The 13,035-nt window shown below is 42.4% G+C and overlaps 1 pseudogene; it reads left to right on the plus strand.

Annotated features, from left to right (window-relative positions):
• Window positions 1-2,466: 2,466 nt before the first annotated feature.
• On the plus strand, window positions 2,467-3,604 carry LOC126958308 (actin-related protein 3-like; annotated as a pseudogene).
• The last annotated feature ends 9,431 nt before the right edge of the window (window positions 3,605-13,035 follow it).

The raw sequence follows: 13,035 nt of genomic DNA on the forward strand, positions 1-13,035 counted from the left end.
CCACTAGGCCACTGTGTCCTTTTCAGTACTAAATCACATCTTTTTTTTTTTTTTTTTTTTTTTTTTTTTGAGACGGAGTCTCGCTCTGCCGCCCAGGCTGGAGTGCAGTGGCCGGATCTCAGCTCACTGCAAGCTCCGCCTCCCGGGTTCACGCCATTCTCCTGCCTCAGCCTCCCGAGTAGTTGGGACTACAGGCGCCCGCCACCGCGCCCGGCTAGTTTTTTGTATTTTTTAGTAGAGACGGGGTTTCACCGTGTTAGCCAGGATGGTCTCGATCTCCTGACCTCGTGATCCGCCCGTCTCGGCCTCCCAAAGTGCTGGGATTACAGGGTTGAGCCACCGCGCCCGGCCTAAATCACATCTTAAGTCCAGGTTTGCCTCAGTTCTAGTGAACAATCAGAATGCCGCTTATTCTGAATTGAAAAAGTGAGATATCTCAGTAATGTGGGAAGGCTGGTTAAGGGCACATACCCAGGGGGTGTGGAACAAACCTCAGCACAGTGCTGCCGAACAGCCACTCTGATTTGGCCCAGTTACAAAGCACAGTTTCCAGGGATGGGGATGGTAGTCCCACCTCCTGTCTTTGTCTCTGGCTGTCCTCAGGAATATTTATCCTTTCAGGCACTCCTGATGTTTCTTATGGACCAGGTCTCCCGCCAGGGAACCCAAGATGGCGGGCAAGCAGGTTGTCCACCTCAATTTCACCTTTTTCATTGTAAATATTTTGAGCCAAGGGAAAATTTTTGTGTACTTGGTGCTGGGCAGATTATGGGGAGGGGCATTGCAGATATGTAAGTCCAATTCTTTTACCATCAGCTCAAAATTTTTTCATTTCTCTGTGACCCTGGGAACAGTCTCATCTCATGTTTGAGTTTTGGTTTTTTACAGGAAGGAATGAAGGCAGCTTACTTCTTTCTTTTTTTTCCTTTTTTTTTTTTTTTTGTTTATTTGTTTGTTTGTTTGAGACTCAGTCTTGCCCTGTCACCTAGGCCGGAGTGCAATGGCGTGATCTTGGCTCACTGGTTCACTGCAACCTCCGCCTTCCAGGTTCACACGATTCTCTTGCCTCAGCCTCCTGAGTAGCTGGGATTACAGGCACCCACCACCACACCCAGTAAATTTTTGTATTTTAGTAGAGATGGGGTTTTACCATGTTGGCCAGGCTGGTCTCAAACTCCTGATCTTGTGATCCACCAGCCTCGGCCTCCCAAAGTGCTGGGATTACAGGCGTAAGCCACCATGCCCGGCCCCAGCTTGCTTCTATGTCACCATTTAGGAACCAGAAGTCTCAACTCATAGACCTACAATAATTTATTAAGGTTGGAGCAGCTACTTTTGTTTAAATTGCCAATTGTGACATAAGTAAAATAACGTTAGATAGAAACCAGAGTTAAGGGACATGTGTTTTGTATAGCACCTAAGCTGGAAAACCTTATTATTCTTGTCAGTGGAAATGAGATGCTGTTAAGGCTGTGAGATCTTGGGTTCATATGTAAGTTTAATCCATAAGACCTAACTACTCTCTTAGGGGTATATGTATCATTACAAATTTCACCAATAAACATATTTTTGTAGAATACGGCATGCCTTTTGTGGAACAGAGCTGCCAGCAGGGTCTCAGCTAGCTTCAACATGAAAGTAAACCAAGGTGTGAACAACTTTTAAAAAGATATATAAACCTGCACCTATTCGTATCCCACTTCATAAAATACCTCCTCACACACATTCTGGTTGCCACATACAAACCTGGTCCCGTAAAATTTACAATTTCCTTTCTGAAACCTACTTCAAGTGAAACCCCCTCCCTTCCCCAGTTCTTTTCTTTTCCTTCCCTTCTTCCTTTCATCCATACTAAAAAGACTTCCATCTTACTGGCCGATCTCAAGTAGCATTTCTAAGGAACTGATTAAACTGAGTCACACTAGGTAAAAATGACTGATGCACACTCTAACCATTTCAAAAGTATTTAGGGCGCCTGGGCATCTTGGCTATCTGGGGAAAAGCAGCATGAGGGGTCCAAGTTGTAGGGTGGGAGCAGGAGTGAGGAGGAGGGAAGGGAGAGGATGAGGAGGCCACAGCGGGACAGGGGAGGTATGGCCTGCTTGCCTGGGTTGTGGATAGTGCTAGGTGGTGGATAGTGCTGACCGAGCCTGCTGCTTTCTTGCTATTGCTTTGCCTTCCCAGATCCCCATCCCACCCACTCCCACAGAGAAGGCAGCTCTGTTGTGGATGGTCGGAAGCCCCATCTCCCACTGCCAATTTCCGGCCCCTACCAGCATGGAGCAAGTGGCAGTGGCTGCAGCAGCAGCAGCAGAGTAACAGGAGGAAAGGTGGCCTGACAGCTGATAGCCTATGTAGCAGACTGTGGCACTGGGTATACAAAACCAGGATATGTCCAAAGTAAAGAATCTCCGTTTACCATCCCTTCCTGTACTGCCATCAATAACTCAGCAAAAGTGGGTGGTCAAGTTCAAAAGGAGGATGATGAAACATGCTGATGACCTAGATATCTTTACTGGTGATGAAGCATTGGAAAACCTACATATAGAACAAAAAGCCCATCCATCATGGTCTAGTTGAAGATTGGAACTCGATGGAAATCTTGATAGAGCAAGTGATCTTTAAATATTTAAGGGCAGGACCTGAAGACCATTGTTTCTTTTGACTGGACCTCCACTGAATACTCCAGAAAGCAGGGAATATACTCCTGAAATAGTGTTTGAGTCCTTCAATGTTCAGGTTTGTACATTGCTGTGCAGGTTGTTCTTGCGTAGCTACATCCTGGACCACAAGACAAATAGGAAAATAGATGTAAACAAGTAGAAACGGTTTCACTCATGGCATTTCTGCGCCTGAAGGGCATGTGATTGGCAGCTGTATTAAACACATTCCAATTGCAGGATGAGCTATAACATATTTTATTCAGCAACTACTGAGAGACCAAGAAGTAGGAATCCCTCCAGAGCAATCCCTGGAAACTGCTAAGGCAGTAAAGGTTATATATATATATATAATATATATAACCTATAGTTATGCTAGCTCAGATTTTAAAAATAATTTAAAAAATAAATTAAAAAGTAAGGTGCAGATGGGTCACAGTGGATTTAAACAGTATATAAGAATCAATGCCATATCAAATAAATAATTTTCCATTGATATTGGACATGAGAGGTTATTGGGACCTGAAATCTTTTCTCATCCAGAGTTTGCTAATCCAGACTTTATACATCCCATCTCAGATGTTGCAGATGAAGTAATTCAGGATTGTCCTATTGATGTCAGACATCCTCTCAACAAGAATATTCTTGTCTAGGGAGGTTCAACTCTGTTCAGGGACTTTGGACATCACTTGCAATGAGATATGAAAAGAACTGTAGATGTCAGGCTGACCTTAAGTGAGGAATTAAGTAGCAGTAGATTGAAGCCAGAAGCTATTGATGTACAAGTCATTACACACCACAGAGAGCAATACGCAACTTGGTTTGGAGGATCAATGCTGGCTTCTGTGCTTGAGTTCTATCAAGTATGCTACCCCGAAAAGGATTATGAAGAAATCGGACCTAGCATTTGTCATCACAATCTAGGGTTTGCAGTCATGTCATAAAATTGAGTTTATACTTATTGGGGTTACGGAGGTGGGGCAGAGATAATCTTTCTGATTACCCGTTTTGTCTGGATGGCAGATTTTGAAGTTTTATATCTGACTTGAAATAGTAATTCCAAATGTGATTATGCAGGAATATTTTAATAAGTGTATCAATATGCAACCTAGAACACAGTAAAAATGATTGCTTTTCTTCAGATTGAATATTTGAATCTTACATGTGACAAAAATAAAGTGGGTTTACTTCCTTCTGTGCTCTGATATTTTGTATATTCATGGATTATCCAAGATTTATGCAGTTTATCAATGTGTAAACAGTTCTATAACTTCTTTTTGTTTTTTGGTTTTTTGTTTTTTGTTTTTTGTTTGGTTTTTTTTTTTTTTTTTTTTTTTTGAGACAGTTTCACTCTGTCGCCCAGGCTGGGGTGCAGTGGCACGATCTCAGCTCACTGCAACCTCTGCCACCCAGGTTCAAGCGATTCTCCTGCCTCAGCCTCCTGAGTAGCTGGGATTACAGGTGCCTGCCACCGTGCCCGGCTAATTTGTTATTATTATTATTATTTTATTTTCGTATTTCTAGTAGAGACGGGGTTTCACCATCTTCAACAGGCTGGTCTTGAACTCCTGACCTCGTGATCCACCTGCCTCAGCCTCCCAAAGTGCTGGGATTACAGGCGTGAGCCACCACGCCCAGCCTGATAGTTCTATGACTTATAACTGTACGAGAGCTTGTTTATATTTTATACTTCATATGTTTTATCCTTTGAGGGGAAAAAGTCAAAGAAAAATAGTGCTTATTATTTGAGAGAAAAAGAATGACCAAATAAAGGATAAATTCAAAAAATAGCCTCATGAGACTTGGCACAGTCATGGGATTCCAGTTATTATGATGTGCTTCAATCCTCCTCCACCCCTCCCCCTTAAAAGTTTTTCTTTGCAAGTGCTTTTGGAATTAAGAAATTAATGTCTTGTGTTAACTGGTATCTTCTACTGCTTTCTGATTACTTGCATTCTGTTTCTTGCCTTAAAAGACAAGACAGACTGGGCGCTGTGGCTCACATCTATAATCCCAGCACTTTGGCAGGCCAAGGCGTGCAGACTACCTGAGGTCAGGAGTTCGAGACCGGCCTGGCCAACATACTGAAACGGTTTTGTTTTTGTTTTTTTTTTTTGAGACGGAGTCTTGCTCTGTGGCCCAGGCTGGAGTGCAGTGGCCGGATCTCAGCTCACTGCAAGCTCCGCCTCCTGGGTTTACGCCATTCTCCTGCCTCAGCCTCCCGAGTAGCTGGGACTACAGGCACCCGCCACCTTGCCCGGCTAGTTTTTTGTATTTTTTTAGTAGAGACGGGGTTTCACCATGTTAGCCAGGATGGTCTCGATCTCCTGACCTCGTGATCCGCCCATCTCGGCCTCCCAAAGTGCTGGGATTACAGGCTTGAGCCACCACGCCCGGCCACCTGAAACTCTGTTTCTACTTGAAATACAAAATTAGCTGGGCATAGTGGTGCGCACCTGTAATCCCAGCTACTTGAGAGGCTGAGTCAGGAGAATCAGTTGAAACTGGGAGGCGGAGATTGCATTGAACTGAGATCACGCCACTGCACTCCAGCCTGGGCAACAGGTGAGACTCTGTCTCAAAAATAAATAAGCAAATAAAAATAAAAGACAAGGCAAGACTGTGGGACCGGGGAAAAAAATGATATTTGACTGTCATGTTGCTAATGGGTGGTAGAGAAAGGCTTTACTGGAGGGACCCAGTGTTTTATCTGGTAAACGCACATGCCTTTACACAAAGTGTACTCTGATTAAATCCTGGTATGTCCTTTAGTGAGACATCATGATACAGTGGAGTAGAAAGAGCATAGGTATTTAAGAAATACACTAGATTTGAATCCTGACTTTTCCACCTACTGGAAATATGGCCTTGAGCCAAATTCTAATTAAACTCTCTGAACTTAGTTGCCTCTTCTGTAAAATAAGGATATTCATATCTACCTCAATAAGAATTGAATAAATTAACACTTGTAAAGCTCTTAAACATGGGAGGTACCCAATAAATCATAATAAACATCATCATCCATATTATTAGTAGTAGTATAAATAAAGAATCTTTAAAAAGATGTGTCAGAAATTTGAGAACAAGGATCATAAGCTGAGATTGCCAAGTATGGATGACCGTGGGATGAGAAAAATTATTTGATGAAAATGGCCACAATCCCCTACAAGAGGCAGAGTGGGCCATTCTACGGCAGGTGACCAACCAAACCAAAGAGATACATAAAAAACAAAAACCGGCCAGGCACAATGGCTCACGCCTGTAATCCCAGCACTTTGGGAAGCTGAGGCGGGCGGATCACGAGGTCAGGAGATGGAGACCATCCTAGCTAACACGGTGAAACCCCGTCTCTACTAAAACTACAAAAAATTAGCCGGGCGTGGTGGCGGGCGCCTGTAGTTCCAGCTACTCGGGAGGCTGAGGCAGGAGAATGGCGCAAACCCGGGAGGCAGAGCTTGCAGTGAGTCGAGATCGCTCCACTGCACTCCAGCCTGGGCGACAGAGCGAGAGTCCGTCTCAAAAAAAAAAAAAAAAAGAAAGAAAAAGAAAAAAAAAAAACTTACATTTCTTAAGTAGTTGAAAAAAGCAAAATGAAAATAATATTTCATGATACATGAAAAGTATGACATTCAAATTATAGTGTCTATAAGTATATAAATCAGTAAATAAATAAAACCATGACAGGGCTGGGCTAGGTGGCTTATGCCTGTAATCCCATCACTTTATGAGGCTGAGATGGGCAGATCACCTGGGATCAGGAGTTCGAGACCAGCCTGGCCAACATGGTGAAGCCCTGCTGCTACTAAAAGTACAAAAATTAGCTGGGCATGGTGGTGGGTGCCTGTGATCCCAGCTACTCGGGAGGCTGAGGCAGGATAATCGCTTGAAAGCGGGAGGCAGAGGTTGCAGTGAGCCGAGATCCTGCTGCTGCACTCCAGCCTGGGCAACAGAGTAAGACTCCATCTCAAAAAAAAATTTTTTTTAATGCACATTTCTACGTGTATTTTATGGCTGCTTTCGCATACAATGGCAGAGTTGAGTAGCTGCAACAGACACTGTATGGTCTTCAAGGCCAAAAACATTTGTTATCTGCCCCTTTAGAGAGAAAGTGTGCTTACCTCTGCCCTAGACACTTTAACACAATTGTGACTTAGAAGCTATAGAGACCTCCACAAAAGTTTGGTGATAAAAATAATAAAACTGAACCACATTCAAGGTGTTCTCTTACAACATAGACCATCTCTGGACATTTGAAGAAAGTTTGGGAAAAGGGTTCAGACAACACCAAATATAAGTCTAGAAGAAAATAAGTTAGATCAAACTCAAAGTATTCAAAGAAACAGAACCAAGAAATACTAAGAAAAATAACAGGCCAGGTGCAGTGGCTTGCACCTGTAGTCCCAGCATTTTGGGAGGTAGAGGCGGGAGGATCACTTGAGCCCAGGAGTTCAAGACCAGCCTGAACAAGCTAGTGAGACCTCGTCTCTACAAAAAATTTAAAAATTAGTCGGGTGTGGTGGTATGTGCCTGTAGTCGCAGCCCAGACACTTGGGAGGCTGAGGTGGAAGAATCGCTTGAGCCTAGGAGGATGAGGCTGCAGTGAAGTGAACCGTGATTACGTCACTGCACTCCAGCCCGAGCGACACAGCAAGACCCTGTCTCAAAAAATAAATAAATAGGCCAGGCACAGTGGCTCACGCCTGTAATCCCAGCACTTTGGGAGGTGGATGGAGGCAGGCAGATCACGAGGTCAGCAGTTTGAGGCCAGCCTGGCCAACATGGAGAAACCCCGTCTCTACTAAAAATACAAAAATTAGCCAGGCATAGTGGCGGGTGCCTGTAATCCCAGCTACTCCGGAGCCAAAGGCAGGAGAATCGCTTGAACCTGGGAGGCAGAGGTTGCAGTGAGCCGAGAACGCACCATTGCACTCCAGCCTGGGCGACAGAGTGAGACTCTGTCTCAAAAAATAAATAAATACATGTATACATACATACATTGTAAAATTAAAAAAGAAAAATCACTGTTCATGGAGCTTGACTTAAAACATTACAGATAATAGGCCCGGCATGGTGGCTCACGCCTGTAAACTCAGCACTTTCGGAGGCCGAGGCAGGAGGATCACAAGGTCAAGAGATTGAGACCATCCTGGCTAACACGGTGAAACCCCGTCTCTACTAAAAATACAAAAAAGTAGCCAGGTGTGGTGGTGCGTGCCTATAGTCCCAGCTACTCAGGAGGCTGAGGCAGGAGAATCGCTTGAACCCGGGAGGCGGAGGTTGCAGCGAGCCGAGATCGTGCCACTGCACTCCAGCCTAGGTAACAAAGCAAGACTCGGTCTCAAAAAAAAAAAAAAAAAAAAAAAAATACAGATGATAGTTGGATCGGATGACCTTTAATGTCCCTCCAACCCAGAAATTCTATGTTCCTTCAGTCTCTGAAGATCTATGTTAGCACCTTAGTAATTCGAAATGTGAATTTCATAAAATGTGAATGCACCAATAAGAAAACATCTCTTGCCAAGTAACAACCATGTTAGCTTTTTCTTCCCTTTTTTTCCAAATTTATTTTGGAACAGAAAGAAAACCACAGATCTGAAGATTTCAGCGAGACCTGTTAAGCCCCACAGACTTTGTTCCACCTGCTGTTACAAAATTGGAAAAAGCTGGAAACCCCAGGGAGTCTCCTAGGAAACAAACTTGGATATTGGTCTTGCCTATCACAGGAGTGCTATTACAATATTCCCCAAGCTAAAGGTCTCACACATAAAAACTGACTCTGAGAGAAATAAAAGAAGTAGAAGAACACAGGAGAGACCAACCTTAGCAGTTACCTTCAGTAAGAGCCATAGCTCTTCCCCCAGTTCATAATGAAGCTGGAAGCAAACATATACGAATAAACAGGCAAAGAATAAATTAAGTTTCCATAGTTTGACCCTTTACTTTGATCCAGCCAAAAGTAATCAGTTGGGTCTTTTGCCACAAGCTCTTCACAATCATTGCTGCTGACTCTATGTGATATTCAAGTTTCTCTAGGAATAGATTTGTATCCTTTCTCTCTGATTGCAAGAAGAATTTTTGATGGATGCTGACACCTCCAGGTGAGAGTACTCTCGTCTTCTCAAAATAGCACCTGCCACTGTTCTAATCCCATTTTTCAGAGATAAATGTTAAGTCCAAACATTGTGTAAGGGGTTTCTCTACTCTGAGTCACTTCATCTCTCTATATCCTTACTTGTTTAGTTATTCAGTACAGTTCTTTTTCTGCTGTCACAAAAATTTTCTTTACTGTTCTGCTTACATGACTATGTAACTACCATTTAGCCTTTTTATAAATATTGGCTAACAGGCTGGGCACGGTGGCTCACAACTGTAATCCCAGCACTTTGGGAGGCCGAGATGGGCGGATTGCCTGAAGTCAGGAGTTCAAGACCAGCCTAGCCAACATGGTGAAACCCCATCTCTACTAAAAATACAAAAATTAGCTGGGGGTGGTGGTGTATGCCTGTAATCTCAGCTACTTGGGAGGCTGAGGCAGGAGAATCACTTGAACCTGAGAGACAGAGATTGCAGTGAGCCAAGATGGCACCACTGCATTCCAGCCTGGGCAACAGAGCAAGACTCCATCTCAAAAAAAAAAAAATAGTGGCTAATAGTAGGATAACACTATTTCCCTCAGGCCTTTAATTGGCTGCATTTTCCTCCAAAGCTATTCTCCATTAAAGGACCATTCACTGCCTGGTTTTAATACCAACCAGACTAGGAAGAGCATCTTGGAGTTCTGTGGTGGTGCCACCTTTGCTCTGTTCTTTTGGTCCTCGCCAGGTCCCTCTACCACCTATAAGACAAGTTCTCTGCCCAAAATTTGAAAAATGGACATGAGTAAAGCTATAATCTGGTTTCTTTGTTGGCAAATATTTTAAACAGATAATTCTAACTCATTGCTAGTAAGGGTTTTACATTTTAATAGAAGTTCTCTCTCATGTCTCACAATTTAATAACGCAAACTTTTCTCATGGTGTATATGTATATATATGTTCCAATGTTATTCATCTTTAGATTGTTTTCCATTTTTTATGTCTTATTGTGAAATTCATTTAAAAAAATCAATTGTATTAGCTTTCTAAATATTTGAAACGCTTTTTATAAATAAAAAAGTGTGCTTTGAGTCCATTTTCAGAAAACAATAAAAATTTTTAAAGTTTTCTTCATGGCCATTTGAAAGATGGGTTAGGGATATAGTTTGGGACCAGAATTAAGTAAAATTCATTTGCTGAAATGGTGTTAAGCCTGTGCCCTTTGCCTCACTGGAAAAGGTGTCTAATCTCCTTGGTTGATCAAAATTATACACATATTTAGTCATCCCCTAATATTTCATATATATATATATATATATATTTTTTTTTTTTAGACAGAGTCTCACTCTGTTGCCCAAGCTGGAGTGCAGTGGCCAGATCTCAGCTCACTGCAACCTCCACCTCCCAGGTTTACACCATTCTCCTGCCTCAGCCTCCCGAGTAGCTGGGACTACAGGCGCCCGCCACCTCGCCCGGCTAGTTTTTTGTATTTTTTAGTAGAGACAGGGTTTCACCGTGTTAGCCAGGATGGTCTCGATCTCCTGACCTCGTGATCCACCCACCTCGGACTCCCAAAGTGCTGGGATTACAGGCTTGAGCCACCGCGCCCGGCCATCTCATATATTTTTCAAACATTCTTGTACTAGATGGTCTTTATTATTTATTTTATTGCATTTTATTTTATTTTATTTTATTTTTGAGATGGAGTTTTGCTCTTGTTGCCCAGGTTGGAGGGCAATGGCGCGATCTCAGCTCACTGCAACCTCTGCCTTCTAGGTTCAAGCTATTCTCCTGCCTCAGCCTCCCGAGTAGCTGGGATTACAGGCGCATGACACTATGCCCACCTAATTTTTGTATTTTTAGTAGAGATGAGGTTTCACCATGTTGGTCACACTGGTCTCAAACTCCTGACCTCAGGTGATCCACCAGCCTTGGCCTCCCAAAGTGCTAGGATTACAGGCGTGAGCCACCATGGCCAGCATTTAGATGGTCTTTAATATTTGATATCAGATGAGAATTCAAAAATACATTTCATCAATATCTCCAAAGACTAAGTATCTGTGAAACAAAAACACGACTAAACCTTCAGGCTTTTTTTTCTTTTTTTTTTTTTTGAGTCGGTGTTTTGCTCTTTTTGCCCAGTCTGGAGTGCAATGGTGCGATCTCAGCTCACCACAGTCTCGGCCTCCCATGTTCAAGCAATTCTCCTGCCTCAGCCTCCCGAGTAGCTGGGATTACAGGCATTTGCCGCCACGCCCAGCTAATTTTGTATTTTTAGTAGAGATGGGGTTTCTTCATGTTGGTCAGGCTGGTCTTGAATTCCCGACCTCAGGTGATCCGCCCATCTTGGCCTCCGAAAATGCTGGGATTACAGGTGTGAGGCACCGTGCCCGGCCTCCCTCCGGCTTTTTTAAGAAATATTCAGTCTGATAGATTGTCAGACAATGAAAGAAGTCGGGCAACTTCATGAATTCATGTTAACAAAATTTCACTCTAGTTTGATTTTAGAACTTGCTCTTCACTACACTACACTCAATTTTGAAATAGGGTAGTAACACCAGTTTAGAATCCTTGACAGAATGAATGATAAAACTCTTTAAATTGTTATTCAGTTCACGTGATTTACTACATTATTTTGATTTGGTTCCTTGTGGGAAGGAATTTTCAGTAAAATGTAGAAAGAGTGCTGGACCAGAAACAATACGATCTGGTTGGAGTCCTCGCTCCAGCATTATACAGCTGTGAGACTCCTCTGTCATTTAACCTCTAAGGATTATAAGAACACTACACAGGTGCAAAATACCATTATTATTCTATGACTTTTTATCACTCTGGTCCCCTGAGGTTTCATAGGTGCCATGTTTCCTTCTCCTTGTGCCATGTCTCTCTCTCTCCCTCCATGTCTCTTTCTCTCCCTCCGTATATCTCTCTCTCTCTCTTTGATTTTTGAAAGCATTTAAGTAAAGCGTCTCAGAGCCACATGTGGGATATTAATGAACCAGAGAGTGTACAGAAGGGCGGTTACCTAGCAAATACTAAGCTTTATGCTTGGAGGTTTATGATAATGGCAGTGACACAGGGAGAAAGTTCATAACAGATCAGAGGTAAAGGGAAGTTTTTCTATTAATATTTATAACTTAATGAGGAGGAAAAAGTTAGAGAAACAAAAAGAAGAAAACAAAAAGAGGTAACTGGTATGAAATCACACCCAATAAAGATACTTAGTATTACAAATAAAACTGCATTCCTTCCTCTCATTCCTCCCACTAAGATGGTTCTAAAATCTAAGGATAAAGTTAGAAAATACTATTCTCTCTGGTTGAGTAAAACAAGAATCATACTATGGGTGGACTGTCATTCCCTATCAATAGAAAATTTCGCAAAAGAAATAACACTTCTTAGAGAGTAAATCATAGAATATTCTCCAAAACAAATAAGAAACCAGTATGAAAAATAAATCATGGAAGAATAATTAGGGAACTCTAAAAAGTTAGGAAAATGTTGAAAAAGAGCCAATGGAAATGACAAAGGCAATCTAAAAAGATAGAAATTCAGGAAGAAAATAATTAGAATAAAACTTTGTTGATGTGTCTTCATTACTGCTCAATGGAAAAAGATAACTATATCTGAAGGGAAAATTGAAGTATTCCCTTAGATAAAGATACTGTGTGATTTACCAGGTGTAATTCATTGTGACCTAAATTAAGTGTGCTTCATGAAATTCCCCTTGCTGTAATTCAAAACTCAGAAATACACATTTGATTCCTAATTTGATTTCCAGGGACCTTGGTAGTATTAATAAGTGAGTGCCCTAGGTAGTAGACACATCATTTCTGTCATGGGAGCAAGATCTCCCACTGTAAAGTAACCAATTATTTGTTTGGTTTTTAAGTCATTCTCTCAGGTACTTGAACAGTGTGAATTGATTTCCCACAGCCTGATTTCCCCCAGACAGACCTAACCAAATCAGGCTTCTAAATCTGAACACTTTAACATCAGACCTCAGTGACCTCAGAAAACTACAGCATCCCATGACACGACACACAGACCAGAGCAGCCACCTGAGCTCCTTCAGCCCAGGGCTGCCATTGTGCACTGCCATTAATTTCCCAAGGAACCTGTGTGGGAACTTGAGCTTCTATACTTTCTGAAGTCAAGGAACGCGGGGAGAAGGACAGCATCTGTAGCTCTGGCATCTGGAAGAGGATTGTGGTCAGCTTTTTGAAGTTCAACCATCACTGTGTTCCTGTGACTATAATGTTTAAAACTGAAGAATTTATAAACTGCATGGGATGAATTTA

The sequence above is a fragment of the Macaca thibetana genome, chromosome 7 (genome assembly GCF_024542745.1).
Source record: "Macaca thibetana thibetana isolate TM-01 chromosome 7, ASM2454274v1, whole genome shotgun sequence".
Taxonomy (NCBI): domain Eukaryota; kingdom Metazoa; phylum Chordata; class Mammalia; order Primates; family Cercopithecidae; genus Macaca; species Macaca thibetana.